At 39.7% G+C, this 21,062-nt stretch overlaps 2 protein-coding genes across 9 annotated transcripts in view; both read right to left on the bottom strand.

Annotated features, from left to right (window-relative positions):
* LOC126375567 (helicostatins) overlaps positions 1 to 21,062 on the bottom strand; it is a 346,624-nt gene that overhangs the window by 74,189 nt on the left and 251,373 nt on the right. The window lies entirely within an intron of this gene.
* The window catches only part of LOC126375444 (calpain-D), a 219,965-nt gene that overhangs the window by 31,702 nt on the left and 167,201 nt on the right, over positions 1 to 21,062 (bottom strand). The window contains exon 23 of one of the 2 annotated variants that reach the window (XR_007567593.1): positions 19,473 to 19,494. The exons of the other annotated variant lie outside the window; for it this stretch is intronic. The gene's annotated coding sequence lies outside the window, so the exon portion shown is untranslated. Of the gene's footprint in view, positions 1 to 19,472; positions 19,495 to 21,062 lie in introns of those variants that run through there. 2 annotated transcript variants of the gene reach the window in all.

Raw genomic sequence — 21,062 nt, 5'->3', positions numbered from 1 at the left:
AGCATATACATATAGAGGTAACTGTTGCTTGATATTTGAATCACATTATGTATAGAATAGCGTTGCTACCTATATTTCTTCTCTTTATTTTGTTTTTCCTTTTATATTGTATTTTTGTATGTTTATTTTATTTTATTTTATTAATAAAGGTACACAAACAGATTGCAAACAATACACATATGACATAACTCGAAACAGGTCTAGAACTAATCTACAATCCAAAAAAAATAGTGTACACAGCATGACAAAATAGTAGAAGTATGTAATTATGTATCCATGTGTTTTATAATTTGTAGAGGAAATAAAGATTTTACTTACTTACTTACTTAACAGAATAATAATGGGTGGAAGATGAGTTGTCCTTGGGTGTAATAAAAAGGGTCATCATTTATACCCAAAAACAAAGATAAAAGATGCATCATCATCACCAGCCCATTAACGTCCCCACTGCTGGGGCACGGGCCTTCCCTATGGATGGATAAGGAGATCGGGCCTTAAACCACCACGCGGGCCCAGTGCGGATTGGTGGTTATTAACGACTGCTAATGCAGCCGGGACCAACGGCTTAACGTGCCTTCCGAAGCACGGAGAAGCTCGAGATGAAAACTTTTTTTCTGTGGTCACCCATCCTATGACCGGCCTTTGCGAAAGTCGCTTAACTTCAACAATCGCAGACCGAGCGCGTTTACCGCTGCGCCACCGAGCTCCTCTATGATTGATCGACCCACTAGAGTCGATTAATTCTTTCAAATATTTTTCCTCTCAGACGACGCCCTGAGCCGAGGTTCGCGCCCAACTGGGCACCCTCAGGCCTGCTGTCTTAAACGTTGTATCGGGTGAGAGCCTTCAGCGCTCCCCATTTGTCCGGCCATGTAGCCATCTGCGGCAAATCTACAATAAGTCACGTCAAAAAAAAATCTTTACTCGAGTACATAATTATTCCAAAATACAATGTAATTGCAGAAGCATAATATTATTATACATATAGAGGTAACTGTTGCTTGATATTTGCATCACATTGTGTATAGAATTACGTTGTTACCTATATTTCTTCTCTTTATTTTGAACAGAATAATAATGGGTGGAAGATGAGTTGTCCTTGGGTGTAATAAAAAGGGTCATTATTTATACCCAAAAACAAAGATAAAAGATGCATCATCATCACCAGCCCATTAACGTCCCCACTGTTGGGGCACGGGCCTTCCCTATGGATGGATAGGGAGATCGGGCCTAACACCACCACGCGGGCCCAGTGCGGATTGGTGGTTATTAACGACTGCCAATGCAGCCGGGACGAAAGACTTAACGTGCCTTCCGAAGCACGGAGAAGCTAGAGATGAAAACTTTTTTCTTCTGTGGTCACCTATCCTAAGACCGGCCTTTGCGAAAGTCGCTAGAAAGATGCATACCTATGTCTGTTATCCATCAAATTAGAAGAAAAATCTGTACAGCGCCATCTATATTCTTTTTGAGGAACGTAGCCTGGAAAGTGCTTCATTGGTGCGGGGCAGAGAGTTATCGTTATATAGTAGTATTATTCTCATTATGTCACGCCATAACTCATTGATAAATTATGTTACTTATTATATTAGGTAAATCAAAACTCAAGTTTACTCATGTCAATAAAAAAGAGATTATAAAAAGAAAAACAAAAAGATTGTAACTACAAGTAAAATAAATAAATAAAAAAATAAGAAAGTAATAATAATAGAATAATATTGTATTATTATAATAAAATTGTGAATTGTAAAATGTTAATAAATTTAAAATAAATAAGCTAAATACATTATTATAATATAAATTTTGGGTAAAAGATTTTGAGAAGAACTACACCCCTGTTTAATATTAGTTCGTGGAAAAGAAAGAATTTATATTTTGCAAGGGTACCAACCGGGGCTTTTCGCAGACACCTTCATTTTAAGTAATAAAGGTAATTTACCTATATCAAATTTCCTTATTACACTTTTTTACTTGGCCTACTTATACTATGTATTAACTTTTGAATTTTCTGCTAAAACGCGGAACGATTTTCTTACAAACGATTTATATACTTTATTTAGTCTTTATAGATGAATATTATTTGTAAATAAACGTAAACGCAAACGGAAATGCAGCCAGCATTATGGGTAAGTACATTTAGTATCAGCAATATTTTGCTAAAAAAATTGTGTCTTATTGACAATAGCAAAATCGGATTCGCCAAAAAGTTCAGATACGTCGGTTAGCGACATCAGCGACGATTTGCGCCAGGTATCAGGGTAAGGTTTAGTTTAACTGTTAATTGTTATATTTTATTTTATTTTTAGTTTAGCGTAATTATTTTAGTTTTATTTAATTTAATTTTTAGTTTAATGTTTGTTTTGTATGTTTAGTCTATTTCTCTACTGTAAGTAACTGTTTTGTTTATGGTTTAAAAATTGACCCGCGATAGCCCTGTTCAGAGAAAAGTGACTTCTAAACCGCTGAGTTTATAAGTTTGAAGTCATAATTTGAATCCTTGATAATTTATATTACTTTTCTAGGTTTTGTGCCCTTTAATGACAATAGGTTCGCTTCCTATTACATGGGACTTAGCTGGCGAGGAGAGTACGGTGTCACTATCAACCTGTATATCTTACTTACTCTGTGGTAGAGTTTTTTTTCATTACTGAATGTAATTAAGTGTAGTGGGTGTCAAAATTGGCTCCTTACAGTGCGGGCAAATCTAATTTAGGCGCGTGCCAGCCATAAAGTGAATACCCGGATTTTCATAGACTTTATATTGACATTAGGTAGCAATCCGGTAATTCCCCGGGTACATTGTAATATTTGTAATATGTTTAAGGACTTAATAGCATCTGGCATTACGTGGCGGAAATCTAACATAATATAACAGATTGTAATAATAATATAATTTATAACTTAAGATATAACATAATATATAAATTAAGATATAATTTAATAGATCGATAAATCATGTCGTTCTGTCAAAATACGAACAAAATCATGTGACACGCATGTTAGGGGAAAAACAAACTTATCAATTTCGAAAAAAGTATATTCAATTGATCGATAATTTTATCACGCGCATGTTAGCCTGCTGGTTTTCTTAAACCATGTTTAGAACCTAACCTTAAATCACCTGTGGTTCCCCAAGACACTACTGTAAACTTACAAAGCAAGTCACACTCAAAGTTAATCCTTTAATTAAATAAGAACTAACAAACAAGAATATTTTCTAATTTTATTTCATTGTATCATAAACTTCAAAAGTAAGAACGTTAGTGACTTAAATATTCATTAAACTTTGTGACAAGCTCTTTGCATTTAGTTATTAAGTAAGTTAAGTTGGATAAGTAATCTCACACGAATAAGTTGTACAACAAAGCATCCTGACACTTGCATGTAGCACGTAAGTAACTAACTTATTTTTGAAAACTACTTCATACTAATTTACGAGCCACGCTCTTGTCGGTGAAGCTCATAAACTGCCTATATACGTCCCACTGCTGGGCACAGACCTTTTTTATTTTTTTTGTTTTTTTTTTATACCTTTTTTAATTTTTTTTGTACTTATACTTATAATTATAGATATTAATCTATCAATAGGGATCACAAAGTGGTTTGCGCCCACCGGGATTCGTACCCGGGACCTCAGGATCGGGAGCAGAACGCTCAATCACTGGACCACGGAGGCCGGTAAAACTTACCCGTGCTAAGGGAACCTCACAAAGAGAAAAAAATAAATCGAAAAAACGGCGAAACGGTATCGATACATAGATCAAAAGCAATTCGCATGGACAGGTGGAGGACCAGGTGGTGTAATGGTTAACACGCTCGTCCCGGCTTGACATGGGCTGTGGGTTCAAGTCTTGTCCGAGTCAGATTTTATTTCGATTTAAAAGTCCTGTTTATGGAGCCGATGACCGTATGTTTTTTTGACGTCACTTATTGTCGATTTACCGCAGATGGCATTAACTACTTGGCCCGACAAAACACACTCGGTACAACGTTTAAGACAACAGGCCTGAGGGTGGCCAGTTGGGCGCAAACCTCGGCTCAGGGCGTCGTCTGAGAGGAAAAATATTTCGCCGTCTGAGGGAAATCGTCGATCACGCCAGCGGGGTCGGTATCGGGGTTCTGAACGGAACCGATGACCAGATACCGTTGGAAACTGTTTAATACGCCTCAGGCTGTGTGTGGGAGTAAAAGGAAGACCCAGAGCATCACAAATCATAACTTTATTATACGTTATATAGTAAGTATATCCGTTTACACAGGAGCTTGTAGTTGCAAATTGAGCGTGTCCACGCTGTATCCCTAGGGGGGCTGGTAGAGTGAAGAAATATGTACTCCCTTCGTAGTTGTACTTCAAACTTCGTGAGTTATGACGGCTCAGGGACGTCTTTACTATCAGGTTTTATGATAGAAACGACAAGACACTCCATTTTAACGGCCTCTGTTATCCAGTGGTTGAGGTCCGATGGTCTCGTGTTCGAATCCCGTTGGGGACATATTACAAAAAACATTTTTTGACCTGATCTTGATTTGCAGGCTGATCACCCGATTGTCCGATAGTAAGATGATCCGTGCTTCGGAAGGCACGTTAAGCCATTAGTCCCGGTTACTACTTACTGATGCAAGTTAGTAGTCGTTACATGAGCCATGTTAGTGAAGTAACGTTACCGGAACTCAGCTGTGAAACCTTGTCCAAGAATTGTACCGCGTTTGTTGTGGATAAAACTCAATCAATCAATCAATCAATAATACTTTATTGCACAACGACATACAAACGACATAAACATACGAATAAAATCATAGGCACAATAGGCGGCCTTATTGCTAAACAGCAATTTTTGCCAGGCAACCTTAGGGGGAAAGAAGTTTATGCATTGGAGCACGGGCTGGTGCAATGATACCAACATAACTTAAGAAGAATAATGAATAATATATACTTATATAAACATACACACATATAAACACATACATAAGCATACATACAAATACCCTATAAAATATAATACATATAAGGAGAATAAGAAAAACACTTCCAAGTCATTCTCAAAAACGCATTCTCCTTATCCTGAAAACACAACTGTGTGGATAATAGACCGTCTTAGATTAACAGCCACTAACTGTGTTTTGATATCTCTGTCATTCATTATCTGTCATTCAAATCGAAACTAAAGTGTGTAACATATTTCTACAAAGAGAATCGGATCAAAATTATGATGGTAGGGAGTACTATTTCATACGAGTTTATTGACATTAGTTACAAACTGAAGTATGCAAGCGTTCCCCAGATAATAGGTATTTTCAAAACGTCAAGCCAGCGGGATCAAAGAACTGCCTTTATAACTTTGGAACCGTTGAAGTACTAATTTCGGTATTTTGCAGGGGGTGAGTACTATTTCGGTACTAATTTTTGGCGTTTAAATCAAAGCGAAAGACCTTGTCTTTAACTCTCGCCAAATTTCGCTCACCGTCAAGCTAGCAAGTGCAATAAAACATGGCTATAAATCCAGAACCGTGATGGTACTATTTTTTTTACAACAGGTACTATTTTTTTCAATAAGAGTACAAATTTTTGGTATGGTCAAATTATTTTTTCGGGCCCATTTTTTTTTTGAGGCCGCTAGCTTGACGCACACGAAACTAAATGATACACAATTCTATTAAAAGCTACCTCTAATCCATTACTCGTGGACTAACCATGGCTGTATCAATCCAGTGTTTAATAATTCATCGGAGCAATTACCTAATTAAGGTAGATACTTCAGCTAATGATGATAATCTGAGCAGGCGTTATGACAATTGACGTTCGGTTCCAATTCATTTTGGTTAAATTGTATTGTGTTCAATGTTTAAGTAGACAGTGCGGATGAATTAATAACCTCATATTATACAAGATCACATAGGGAGCAGTGGTAGCCCAGTTGGTAGAACGCTTGCCTCTCACTTTGAGGTCGCTGGTTCGAATCCAGCACAGGCCTAAACCAATGATTGTCGAATTTGTTTTCGAATTCATTTTTGGATCATAAATCATTATCACGTGCTCAGCGGTGAAGGAAAACATCGTGAGGAAACCCATATTCCCGAGAAATGCATTTTCGGAGGTGTTTGACCTGTATTGGGTTGGTTTTCTGTCAAATTGCTTTTTTAAGTGCTTCGATGTGGCTATTTTAACCCCCCAGGCCAAGAGTCTTCTGAAGCAAGCATGCATGAAGTCTTTGATGAGGAGTGGAGGAAGCGAAGGTCTGTCAGGATCGTAGTAAGTGGAATTCTGTGGTATCTGGCTACCCTAGTGGGAAATAGGCGTGGTCTTTTGTTTGTGTATGTATATGTATATATAAATATATATTATAATTATAGCAGGACGTACGATAAGCTGCAAAAGTCCAGTCAGCTTTTTGCAAAGTAAATTAACTGGTTGCACTTAAGACCTCCTGGTTGCATGTCGTTTCTGTAATAGACCAAGAACACCTACAATAAAATAAATTTTATAATTATGACAACTAATGGTTCATAATTTAACGACTGTTTATAAATAACTAGTTTTTGCCTGTGACGTGTTATAAAAGAGAGATCTTAGTGTGTGTGGGAGTCAAATTTCAAGCATCTAACTTATGCAGTTTAGATTTTTTCATACAACATTTTTTCCCGCTAACTCCCATTTTTCAAAATACAGCCATAACTAAATTTTATATTTACTAAGGTTTGCATGCATGCTAGATTCCTTTCTTAGTGCACCTCTACGGGACCTAACCTAAGTCCCTTCAAAATTTCAAGTGCCTACGTTTAGCCGTTTAGGCTGTGCGTTGATATATCATTCAGTGAGTCAGTCAGTTTCTCCTTTTATATATTTAGATTCGCTCAGTGACTGCACTTTTGCTCTTTGATTGTACATAGACTACGGATGTCCTTAGAAAAGGTTAAGTACGGTCTGTTAAACACGCACGCCGGCGTAAGTGTATTGACAAAATCGGATGTGCTTGCGGTACGGGCACCAGGTTTGCGAACCACATGAAAGGATGCGGCGTGGCCCCATCGCGGTGGGAGATACTGACCCAGGATCGGCCGCAATGGAGGCATACTGTGAACACCAAGGTGTATGGCTTTGAACAGAAACGTCGGGAAGAGCTCGATTTAAAACGCGACGAGCTGAAGGCCCGACCATCTGCGGCCATAAAATATAATTATACCGGAGGTGTGCTGACGTGCAGTGAATGTGGCCGTACATTCACTGCTAAGATCGGTTACGTCAGCCATATGAGAGCGCATCTTAGGCGTTCCTAGATTGGAGACTTGTCGCCATGGCCGAATACGGCTGGAAGGAGGATATATTGACAAAATAAATGTGGAGAAAGCAAGAGAAGTGTGTCAGGATCGAAACAAATGGAATTCCAGTCTCTACTTACCCCGGTGGGAAATAGACACGATTCCGTCGTCGACAGTTCTAAAAGCCTTCATTAATAAAATCTTGAATTTGGTCATAGTATGGTCACCACCCAGACAGCCTCCGTGGTCTAGTGGTTAGAGCGCTAGGCTTACGATATGGAGTTCCGGGTTCGATGCCCGATAGGGACATTGTCGAAATCATTTTGTGAGACTGTCCTTTGTTTGGTAAGGTTTTCAGGCTTGAATCACCTGATTGTCCGAAAAAGTAAGATGATTCCGTGCTTCGGAGGGCACGTTAAGCCGTTGGCCCCGGCTATTAGCCGTATAAACATCTCCACCAACCCGCATTGGAGCAGCGAGGTGGAGTATGCTCCATACCCCCTCCGGTGGATTGAGGGGAGGCCTGTGCCCAGCAGTGGGACGTATATAGGCTATTTATGTATGTGTACGTATGGTCACCATCCACATAAAACCAAGTAAAAGTGACAACACGCATTAAATTAATTTAAAAGTTGTAATTGTGTCAAGAAAATTTAATTTAGGAAAGTTTTTATGGACACCGTGTACGGTTATGTCCTATCTAACTTTGTAAAGGAATATTCCAACGAATGATGAAATCATAAAATGGTATTCAGGTAGTAAAACAGCTGGTAAGATTTCGGTTGTTTTGAGGGCGTTTGGCCATAAAAAAAACATCATTTTATCTATTCTTTAGCGTTGTCCTTCTCAATGACAGACTTTCCAGGTTACGTTCACCAAAAATAATATAGATGGCGTTGTGCATCTTTAACGTGTTAATTACCTATTTTCTCATTACTCGGGTAAGTACATAATTATTCCAAAATGGCAGAAGCATGTATAAAAATAATTGTTGCATGATATTTGGATCATATTATGTATAGATTTACGTTACTACCTATATTGTTTCTCTTTATTTTGATCAGAACAATAATGGGTGGAAGATGTAATTGTGCCTGGGTGTATGTAATAAAAAGGGTTACCATTTATACTCAAAAACAACGATAAAAGATGCATATGTCTGTTATCCATGTAATTAGAAGGAAAATCTGTACAGCGCCATCTATATTAAGTCAAACCATCACCTATGTAAATGGGGCTTAAAGGAGTCACCATACTGTGAATGTGGTCACCCGGACCAAACCATATCTCACATAGTGAACGAGTGCCCTCTGCACCGGTTCCCAGGTGGTATAGCCGAGCTGCATTGTGTGACGGATGCAGCAGAGACTTGGTTAAGGGAGCTTAAGCTGGATATTTGATCCAAGCAGGATATTTGTCTGCCATACGCAATAATAATAATATATTGCTATTGAGGACCGTAGTTTGGAAAGTCCATCATTCATATCAGAGGTATATTCATCGCAAGATGAACTGATTACCCGCGCTTCATCGAGCATTCTGTTACACCAACGTGATTGTTACACTACCTAGAGAGCCGTGTCGCCGTCTAGATAATGGTCTGGACAACTGTCTAACATATAAGCTTTAATACTTTCTTTCTTTCTTTCTATAATAATTCCCATCATTCTCCTGCCACCCTGAGTGTGATCGGCACAACATAATATACAGAGTGCTAGTGACATCGTAACGAATACTGAGGGAGATGATTCAGACCATGATTCTGTGATCAAGTTGAATTTTCTGTCGCACAATTAAAATATTTTGCGACGGAAAATACCAATTGATATTATTTCAGAATAATGCGCTAAATCATCTGCCTAAATATTCATTACGATGTCACTTACACCTCGAACATATAAGTACGTAAGTACAGGTAGCCATACAAGTACCTATGGGTATTAGTGACACAGTAAATACTGAGGGGGACGATTCAATTCATGATTCTAAGTTAAGTAGAATTTCCCGTCGGAAAATTCATAAAATATTAGTGTTTCTTTGATATTTTCAGTTTCATGCTTTTGCAACGGAAAACTCCACTTGATATTAACACAGAATCATGGTTTAATTCACTCTAAAAGATTAGTTACGATATCACTAACACGTTATAACTACATGTTATATAATAAACATAAACATATAATAATAAACATGTATATGTGTGTGTTATATATATATATGTGTGTTTATTATATAACATGTATTTTCTATGAATACATTTTTAAACGATTTGTGATTCTTTTTCTGTTATAATAGAAGTCATAAAATTCGTCATTCGTTACAGTGGTCAAGAGAAAATCAGGATGGGACCCAATCCTATTGGGATCCGTTTGATATGTATATGTGTGATTTGCCATCAAAATGTCGCGTAACCACATTTAACCCTTCGAAGGGTTATTTCGAAAGGGGATTGGAAATCTCGTTTGAAATTCAGATACCTCCCTTGTCTTCGTAGAATTTCTTTATTTTTTACGTATATGCTTAATATAATAATAGAAGGTTGGTGGTAGGGCTGGCAGGGGGCGACGACCCGATTACTCTAGCCATAGAGGCAGCCAATCAGCTCGCGACACCAAACATTTCAGGACCCCGTTACCGACCCCGCCAGCGTGGTCGACAATTTCCCTCATTCAGCGCTTATCGCTATCGACCCACTAGGGTCGATTAATTCTTTCAAATATTTTTCCTCTCAGACGACGCCCTGAGCCGAGGTTCGCGCCCAACTGGGCACCCTCAGGCCTGTTGTCTTAAACGTTGTAGCGGGTGAGAGCCTTCAGCGCTCTTTGTCCGGCCAAGTAGTTAATACCATCTGCGGCAAATCTACAATAAGTCACGACAAAAAAAAACATCAGCTGGCAGGGGAAGACCTTGAAGGAAGTACTTTGATCAAATGGGAGATGTCCTTAGAAAAGGTTTAGTACGATCTACTCTGAACCGGCATGCGTGTATTAAACTATTGAAAAATGTGGAGAAAGCAAGAGAAGTGTGACAGGGTGGAAGCAAATAGAATTCCAGTCTCTGCTTACCCCAGCGGGAAATAGGCGTTTATATATATGTGTTATATAAATATACATACCTAAACAGCCTATATACATAAAATATGGTTAAGCCGTTGGTCCCGGCTGCATCAGCAGTCGTTAATAACCACCAACCGCCCGCGTGGTGGTTTAAGGCCCGATCTCCCCATCCATCCAGGGAGGCCCGTGCCCCAGCAGTGGGGACGTTAATGGACTGGTGATGATGATGATGATATATATTTGTTATATAAATATACATAAACAGCCTATATATGTCCCATCGCTGGACACAGGTCTCCCCTCAATCAACTGGAGACGGTATGTAGCATAATCGACCACGCTGCTCAACTGCGATTTGCGTATTATCTAATATTAATGTTCTATTATTTAAACTTTATCTTATAAAACTACGGATCTGTTTTAAAACAAACTTAGAAGCTCGTAATAAAACCCACATTCCAACAAGAAATCTTATCGAGACTGTCATAGTTTTGTAACTTTTATTGCCCACCAAACCATTACCTATAGTTATAGTTAACCAACTTTATATAATTGGCTGTTACTATCGTCCTTAACCATAAAGGCAGGTGTTAATTTACTTAACTTTGAAATGTATAAGTTTTAATTACCTTAGTGTGAGGCCACACGACGCGTTGTCGGTCCATCGTTTCGTTGTTCTACATATAAACGCAACAACCACACGGGTAACGACTTCGCGCGTCCCGACACTGAGTATGTCGAAATCACAGCGTTGCGTCGACGCAACGGAACAGCATGCCCGTGTGGCGTCTCTCTTAGTCTAACGCGTTATAACTTCAAAATTAAGATCATAGTTAAACTTAATATTTAGCACCCTCTGATGAATTAAGTGTACGACCATTTAGCTCTTATGGCTATTCTTTGGCACGTGTCTTTGTAAATATTTTGACATTTAATGATCGTACACGCATCATATGTATAGTAATACAAAATAGTAATAATCTAATCTAGCCAACAAGATCTCACTGCTGGGCAAATGCTTCCTCTACGTACTACGCCCAGTCCCTCCGGAAAGCGTCCAAGTCGTCGAAAAGCTACAGTATTCTTAGGCGGATGAGACGTTCCTTATGTAAAAAATGACGATTCAAAGTGTAGCTATACTACCTACTGATTAAAGATATTTTTGAATTTTGAATTCCATGCGTGTCTGCATAAATGCTATCTACGTAGATGGATGTCAAACGGCTATTAATCGAAGTCCTCGATATCATTCGCGCCGTGCGCGGTGCGGTTACCGTGCAGAGCCTACAGGTGAAAAATTGTAGCATACATTTTGAAACTAGTGTGTCTATTGCAAGGTTTTGTCAATATAAATCACATTGTGATTTGTGATTTACAAAAATGTGATTTACCAAAAGCTTACGCGGTTTTCACAATATGGTGAGGAATCTGCTTCCAGCATGAAAGGTAAGATATGTTTCAGAGAAATACTTCAAAGTTTACAAATCACTTACACTTGAATGATTCATTTTAATGAAAAGCGATACTACTCGGCTCACTCCTTAAACCTGAAGATCCTCTTGAAAATCCATAAATAATTTTAATTGTTGTTTACAAAACAGTATCGTAACATGATCGGAATATCTTTATTATCCTTAGTGGGAAGTGGCGAGTTATTAAAGATTTAAAAGTACTTTGATATTCTTATATTACACGCATCCGTACTAGCCATGGTAGCCCAGTTGGTAGAACGCTTGCCTCTCACTTTGAGGTCGCAGGTTCGAATCCAGCACAGGCCAAAACCAATGATTGTCGAATTTGTTTTCGAATTCATGTTTGGTTCATAAATTATGATCATGTGTTCAGCGGTAAAGGAAAAACATCGTGAAGAAACCCACATACACGAGAAATGCATTTTTGGAGGTATGTAACCTAACCTATATTGGGCTAGTTTTCCCTTTGCAGGTTGGAAGGTCAGACAGGCAGTCGCCTCTATAAAAAACCGGACCTGTCAAATCTTCAGGTTAGGTTAGCGGACTCTGTGATAAATGGGATAATGCTAGGGAGATGAGGACCCGTATTTGTACTTAAAGTCTTCTTCTTATCGTATGGGTTGTGAGGTAGAATATCAACCTCATCAACCCTGACGTCAGGGTTATAATTGAGCCGTTAAAGGCCCCTGATATGGCTCACGTAACGATTACTTACTTACATCAGTAAATAGTAACCGGGACCAACGGCTTAACGTGCCTTCCGAAGCACGGATCATCTTACTTTCGGAATCAGGTGATCAGCCTGTAATGACCTAACCAAACTAGGGATCACAAACTGAATTTTGTGATATGCCCCCACCGGGATTCGAACCCGGGGCCTCCGGATCGTGAGTCCAACGCTCAACCACTGGACCACAGAGGCCGTTCTTACTTAGAGTAACCTTTTGCTTTAAGTAAGTACTTACGTAAGTTGATCTAAGTCAAGTGGCTGGCTGAGATAGAGCGTTTATTATCAAAGACATTATTATAAGTAAGTACTTGCAGAGAAAAAGGCTTAACCTGAGGAGTTTGAAGCGTACTTCTTACAACAAAGTTAGTAAGTATCCAAGACTAGTTAAGTAATTGTTTTCTGGGTACATTCTGAACCAGTGTGTGTTTATGAAACGATTGATGAACGTGGAGGAAGTATGAGAAGTGTGTCAGGGTCGAGGCTCCATAGTCTCTGCTTACCCCGATGGGAAATAGGCGTGAACGTAGGTGCGTATAACAATACAAATACACTTTACTGCACCAAAATAAAAAGAAGTAATTAAAAAAAGACTCTTAACTAAGTACACGGCAAATGGCGGCCTACGTATGTGGTACGTGGTTGCCTGGAAGAAATTACTCTAGAGCAATAACACCGCCCAATTGTACTGTGTGAATGTGTTATGTCGACAATTTTCTTCTATCGTGAGATATATTCTAAATTGGAGATGTCCTTAGAAAAGGTTCAATACGATCTACTCTGAACCGGCGTGCGTGTATGAAGCGTGTGCGTGTCAGGATCGAAGCAAATGGAATTCTATAGTCTCTGCTTACCCCGGTGGGAAATAGGCGTGAGTTTATGTATGTATGTGTGTATGTATGTTCTTCTATCGTGTGGGTTGTGCTCATATAGCATTATTGCTAGATGTATTACATTGATGTGGCCTTTTTGACCCCCCTAGTCTAGGTCCATGCTGGGATTCGAAACTGCGACCGCACAGTGGGAGTTAAGCGTTCTCGTAACTTGACTGCCACGGTCTAAAATTAAGAAATAGGTGTCCAATTTTGGTGTTAATAGGCATGTAAACCCATTATTACAAAAATATTAGTAGAAAAAGGGTAAAGATAACAATAATAATATTAATATTAATATTTTATAGTTATATATATATATATATATATATATATATATATATAGTTAAGTACGCTCCCAAAATCTTTTATAAATACATAATACAGGGTGTTACTGAGATCGTAACGAATACTGAGGGGGTGAATCAGATGCATTTTCAAAGTCAAACATTTGTTTCAAAGTACTATATACATATACAGGGTGTTAGTGACAACTTTTTTTTTGACTTTACTTATTGTAGATTTGCCGCAGATGGCATTAACTACTTGGCCGGACAAATGGGGAGCGCTGAAGGCTCTCACCCGGTACAACGTTTAAGACAACAGGCCTGAGGGTGTCCAGTTGGGCGCGAACCTCGGCTCAGGGCGTCGTCTGAGAGGAAAAATGTTTGAAAGAATTAATCGACCCTAGTGGGTCGATAACGATAAGCGCTGAATGAGGGAATAAGTTAGTGACACCGTAACGAAAACTTTAAGGGATGATTCAGACTATGTTTCTAAGTTAATATCAAGTGGATTTTTCCATCATGAAAATTTTAGTGTATTTTTTAATTATTTTGCAGTTCCATACTTTTGCGACGGAAATTCCACTTGATATCAACTCTGAATAATGGTCTGAATCATCCCTCAAAGTTTTCGATACGGTGTCACTAACACCTCTATATGTATACAGTTCTTTGAAACAAATGTTTGACTTTGAAAACGCATATGGGAACGATAATATTCCCGATATCACGTCCTAAATGGAAAAAGTTTGAAATTTATCAGCCGTCAAATAGGCTCCAAGTTTAATTGAATACCTCCCTTGCTGATCTCTGAGTTTTTAACGATATATGTGGTCTTACATACCTATACCATAGGTTAAGTAATAATACTACGTATAGAACGGCAACTCTCCGCTCCCCACCAGCGTCTGAGCTAGGTTTGCCTCACCCCCCCTCGGACATAGTTTAGACTTGAATTTATGAATGACAAATTGAATTAGTATTACATTTGAATTTGAAACAAAATATTGTACTTTTTATTTTTACCCACGACGGAACGGAGCAGGTATATGCGTTTAGGGTGAGAGATGTTTGTGTGTGCGTTTTTAACGTAACTTATTGTAGATTTGCCGCAGATGGCATTATTCAGAGTTAATATCAAGCGTGATTTTCGATTGCAAAAGTATAGAATTGAAAATAATAAAAAAAAAATGAATTTTGCGACTGAAAATTCCACTTGATATTAACTCAGAATCGTCCCCTAGAGTACTCGTTACGATGTCACTAACACATATAATTATGTATTTTCTAAGAATACTTTTTTTGTGATTCTTTTTATGTCATCACAGAGGTCATAAAATACGTCATGCGTTTCAGTGGTCAAGAGAAAATCAGGTTGTGACCCAATCCTACTGGGGTCCGTTTGATATGTATATGTGTGATTTGCAAGTTTTTTTTTTTGCTTTCATATTCTTTACGAAGTCACTAACGCCCTGTATTTTAAAATGTTATGTGTAATGTATAATTATAGTTAGGTATATCGTTGACTACGGCCCACACGTTTCCCATGATAAAGGCATGCCAGCTTTGAAACCTGCACTGCCGACAGTCACCGGGATTTTAACTAAAGCTATTGAGCTTCATCTACCCGTAGGTAGATAGCGGTAATGTACCGCCATAGAATGACATATGCAGGTTGTTAGTGGCATCTTAACGAACACTTTGACGGATGATTCATACCATGATTCTAAGTTGATATCAAGTCGAAAACTAATGAAAAACATTTTCTTTTTTCTATTGAACTTATTTACGAATTTGAATCAATCTTCTCTTCTATCGTATGGATTATGAGGTGAATTACCAACCCCATCAACCCTGATGTCAGGGTTATTACTGAGCCGCCATAGGCCCCTGACATGACTCATGTACCGACTACGTACTTACATCAGTAAGTAATAACCGGGACCAACGGCTTAACGATTTGAATCAATAAAAACGTAATTATAAGTGCGACATTTTATAACGTTTTTCATAAGTATACTTAATTAAGTAAGTAAATTCCATAAGTAGTGTTCAAACCAAACATGTATCCAAAACTGTAAAATATGATATTATGTAGTAAGGATAAAAAGTAACTTCCTGTGTATCTATGCACAAAAATGGTAGTTTTATTTTTGCTCCACAAAATTAATTTATTAAAATCCTTCGAGCCGGATCAATTTTTCTATTTAGTACGAAAATAAATTATTTAAATGAACTTCACTGATTATATAAATTAATTTTGTGAAGCTAATAGGTAGTAATTACGCGTTTTGACGTTTAGTAAAATGTAACTGATTTGACTAGTTGGAAACAAGCCTATTATTACAATGGTTCCCGCCATTTTGCGGTAAATGTTTATTGTTTTCGAATAAAAACGTAAAAATATCAGCTACTGCAAAACATTCACCTGATTCTATTAAGTTGACAATCGGTATGAATACTGAAGGTAATAAAATATTGTCATAAAATTGGAACATTTCTTACCAATGATGGAAAAAATTATTGATGTCTCCTACACGTACACCACGCCTGTATCCCCAAAGGGGTAGGCAGAGGTGTACTGGATACATCCACTCCTCGTCAGATATATTTAATACCCATGTAATAACCCATAACCATAACCATAACCATATACCCATGTAATGTAGTTCTTTAAATGTAATAATGTGAAAGCGTGGCGAATGCCGAAGAAGAAGGCATCGAGACAAACCTGTTTAGATTTAGCGATGTTTGTAAATAATCTATGTGTAATTTATGAAGTGTTATAAATAATAAAAAAAAAAAAAAAAATTAGGGGGCCTTACGTCATTACCAGGGTACTATTTATTTTCATAACGGCCTCCGTGGTCCAGTGGTTAAGCGTTAGCCTCACGATCCGGAGGAAGTCTCGGGTTCGAATCCCGGTGGGGAAATATAACAAAACTTACTTTCAGATCCCTAGCTTAGTTACAGGCTGATCACCTGATTGTCCGAAAGTAAGATGTTCCGTGCTTCGGAAGGCACGTTAAGCCGTTGGGCCCCGGTTACTACTTATTGATGTAAGTAGGTAAGTAGTCGTTACATGAGCCATGTCAGGGGCCTTTGGCGGCTCAATACTAACCCTGACACCAGGGTTGATGAGGTTGGTAATTCACCTCACAACCCATACGAGGGGAGAAGAATATGTCTATAAGGCTATCGCTAGATAAACGTTGAAATACACAAACAAACCCCATACCCTATTACTTATAAATCATCATCATCAGTCCATTAACGTCCCCACTGCTGGGGCACGGGCCTTCCCTATGGATGGATAGGGCGATCGGGCCTTAAACAATCACGCAAGCCCAGTGCGGATTGGTGGTTATTAACGACTGCTAATGCAGCCGGGACCAACAGCTTAACGTGCCTTCCGAAGCACGGAGGAGCTCGAGATGAAAACTTTTTTTTTTGTGGTCACCCATCCTATGACCGGCCTTTGCGAAAGTTGCTTAACTTCAACAATCGCAGACCGAGCGCGTTTACCGCTGCGCGACCGAGCTCCTCGCTTACTTATAAATATTATACTGAAAAGAAATGTATAAGTATTTAAGTTATTTTGCTCTGTTTTTTTCTTATTTGTGTAAAACTTGCTTTTATGGAAGAGCCGAGTCTTCTGACTCGCCTAAAAGGAGACTCCAATCACCTTCATTACTGTAAATTGTTTCCAACAAATAAATTATTTTGTTTTCTTGTAAATCCTGGAAATCAATAACAATTATCTGCGATCCAAACATGAATTTAAACCCAATACCGTCGAAGTTATATTCTCAGAATCGATAAAACGACCGTGACAAAATTTTATCACGTTGGACAGGTTTTCCCTAGCTAGGTAAGCGGACCCTATTTTATTTTTTTGACGTGACTTATTGTAGATTTGCCGCAGATGGCATTAACTACTTGGCCTGACAAATGGGGAGCGCTGAAGGCTCTCACCCGGTACAACGTTTAGGACAACACGCCTGAGGGTGCCCAGTTGAGTTGGGCGCGAACCTCGGCTCAGGGCGTTGTCTGACAGGAAAAATATTTGAAAGAATTAATCGACCCTAGTGGGTCGATAGCGACAAGCGCTGATCGAGGGAAATCGTCGCCCACGCCGGCGGAGTCGGTATCGGGGTCCTGAAGTGTTTGGTGTCGTGAGCTGATTGGCCGCCTCTATGGCTAGAGTAATCGGGTCGTCGGCATCTTTCGGACGCCGATACTTTTCAGTACCGTCCCTAAGCGGGATGTATTCGGAAGCCGTAACTACCATGGGATTTGGGTGGTGCGGAGCAGAATCGAAAAAACGTTTTGAAGCTAATTTGAGCCATTGGGCAATGGTTGGCAGACCTACGTCAATGTGCAGATTTTCATTGCGAAGGAACCACGGAGCTCCTGGCTTTGGCTTGTGGCTTTGCGCATGAAACGATTTTGTATTACCTGTACGTAGATGATGAGTCGTTAATAGGAACGTTTCCTTTCCTTCCTAAAGACAGTATTTATTTTAATAAACATTCCCGAAATTTCAGAAGTAGCTCTAGTGAGAAGTAGCCCTGATCAGAAGTAGCCAAAATGAGAAGTTGCCATAATGAGAAGTAGTCCATTTGCGAGTCGGTTGACATAATGAGAATTAGCCCTAATGCGCCTATGCCTGAGCTCGGTGGCGCAGCGGTAAACGCGCCCGGTCTGCGATTGTTGAAGTTAAGCAACTTTCGCAAAGACCGGTCATAGGATTGGTGACCACAAAAAAAAAGTTTTCATCTCGAGCTCCTCCGTGCTTCGGAAGGCACGTTAAGCCGTTGGTCCTGGCTGCATTAGCAGTCGTTAATAACCACCAATCCGCACTGGGCCCGCGTGGTGGTTTAAGGCCCGATCTCGCTATCCATCCATAGGGAAGGCCCGTGCCCCAGCAGTGGTGACGTTAATGGGCTGGTGATACGCCTATGCCCCCTTGTGTGGGTGTTTGTTTTGTTTGTCCGGCCCAGTGGTTTCCCGGTCGGACCTTATGGTCCATGGACGTGGATTTATATTTCAATAAACTCACCTACTTCGATATTGAACTGATGCATAAAGGCTATCGAGTGTCGGGACGTTCCCTTTATGTTTAACCATTTCTTTGAATGTTTATTGCATTTTTCAAAGATCGTGTTACATGCAGTCCATTGCATTCTTTATAAAATGATATTGTTCATCTATCGGACACCTTGATCGGGAAAGTTCAATCCTTTTATAGGTACAACTTATGTTATGTGTTTGCCTCGCGCCTGCGATCTCCTTTGGGGTGAACAGGGATTCTTATACATAGAGGTACATCCATCGCAAGATGAACTAACTACCCAAGCCACACGGAGCTTTCTAGCGTCCTCCGTGGTCCAGTGGTTGAGCGTTGAGCTCACAACCCGGAGTTCCCGGCTTCGAATCCCGGTGGGGACATATCATAAAAATCACTTTGTGATCACTAGTTTGGTTAGGACATTACAGGCTGATCACCTGATTGTCCAAAAAGTAACGTTAAGCCGTTGGTCCCGGTTACTACTTACTGATGTAAGTACCGTTACATGAGCCATGTCAGGGGTATCGGTGGCTCAATAATAACCCTGACACCAGGGCTGATGTGGTTGGTAATTCGCCTCACAACCCACATGACAGAAGAAGAAGGAACTTTCTGCTAAACCAGCGTGATAGGTGGTGAGCTGTCTTTAATGGTCGAGACAACTCATCATCATTTCCCGAGTGTTATCCCGTTTTCACGGGGTCCGCTTACCTAACCTGATGATTTGACAGGACCGGTTTTTTTTACAGAAGCGACTGCCTCTCTGCCCTTCCAACCCGCGAAGGGAAAACCAGCCCGATACAGGTTAGGTCACATACCTCCGAAACGCATTTCTCAGGTATGTGGGTTTCCTCACGATGTTTCCCTTCACCGCTGAGCACGCAATAATCATTTTATGATCTAAACAAGAATTCGAAAAACGATTTCGAAAATCATAGGTTTAGGTCCGTGCTGAATTTGAACCTGCGACCTTACAGTGATAGTCAAGCGTTCTTTCAACTGGGTTACCACGGCTTGAGTCACCTGTGTTAGTGAAAAGCCAACGTAAGATATATTAATAACTCATTGGTGCTACTCATGACCGGGTGAGAACCTTCAGCGCTCCTCATTTGTCCGGCCAAGTAGTTAATGCCATCTGCGGCAAATCTACAATAAGTCACGTCAATAAAACAACAACAAAAAAATTGCGACGATTGTTACTTTTTGCTATACTTTTTAGACTTTTCTATACTTCCGTCGACTACTAACTTGGTTTGCCCAGCACTCCACTTGTTTTCAACAACTTAATGACTATAAAGGTCTTGTAAGCTACTTACAGAAATCCTATTAGAATCTATCAAGTGCATTTCGTCCATTTTTTTATAATACGTCGAATTGAATTTGCAACCGCTCTATAAGATGAATTGCGTGTTTTGAGACTAGAATATATGCAGAATCCATGTTACGTATAAGCTTACGAGCAAAATTATTTCTCACAAAAAAGCATTAGGTACATTAACGTCGACAAATTTTTTTTGGGACGATAGGCCGATTTTATTTTGTAATTTTTTTTTTTACCTTTTCCTTATATTGCCGGCACGCGGCCGGGATAAAGAAAGACCAGAGGCTCGGGCCACATTTCGGACACTCCATACAAAAACCTTATTCTTATTGTGTGACACCCCGTCTAAGTGTGAGCGAGACAGATATTCGGGCACGCTCCCTTACTCCTTAACAGCTTTCGGCCATTTAAGACTAAAGTGAGACCGAGCGGGGGTGAGGTTAATCTAGCTCGGCGGCCGATACTAATTGGTGCGGGGCGGAAAGTGTCCATTCTACACGTAGTAACTATTCTTTGGTATAAGTGAAGGATATTTTAATTTATTAATTTTTATTACCAACCCGACCCCAACCCCTGATGCCGGGCAGCAGCGGTATCAGTACTGCTTGGAGGCCGAAGAAATGGATTCTGGTAGGGCTCTAACTAGAACATCATCGATTGAGAAATTGGTCGGTGTACTGCGATTGGGGCAACCACCGTTCTACACGCCCTATCTATGGAGTAATGAAAATGGGGGCGATTACTCCACCGACAAGAGCGCAGCTCTTAAATAGAGAGAGAGATTACCAACCCGCAGTGGAGCAGCGTGGTGGAATTTGCTACACCCCTCCAGTTGATTGAGGGAAGGCCTGTGCTCAGCAGCGGGACGTATATCTGTTTATGTTATGTTATTTTTATTTTAGGTAGCGGCTTGACAGGAACTGCGGTTTCAAGTCTCGTCCGAGTCAGTTTTATTTGATATTATTATTTCTCATTGTGAGTTCCCCTAAGCACGGTTGCGTG

Source organism: Pectinophora gossypiella, chromosome 19 (assembly GCF_024362695.1).
Source record: "Pectinophora gossypiella chromosome 19, ilPecGoss1.1, whole genome shotgun sequence".
NCBI classification, from domain to species: Eukaryota; Metazoa; Arthropoda; class Insecta; order Lepidoptera; family Gelechiidae; genus Pectinophora; species Pectinophora gossypiella.
Note: the sequence above shows the minus strand (reverse complement) of the source record. Positions and strands in the feature narration are given on the sequence as shown.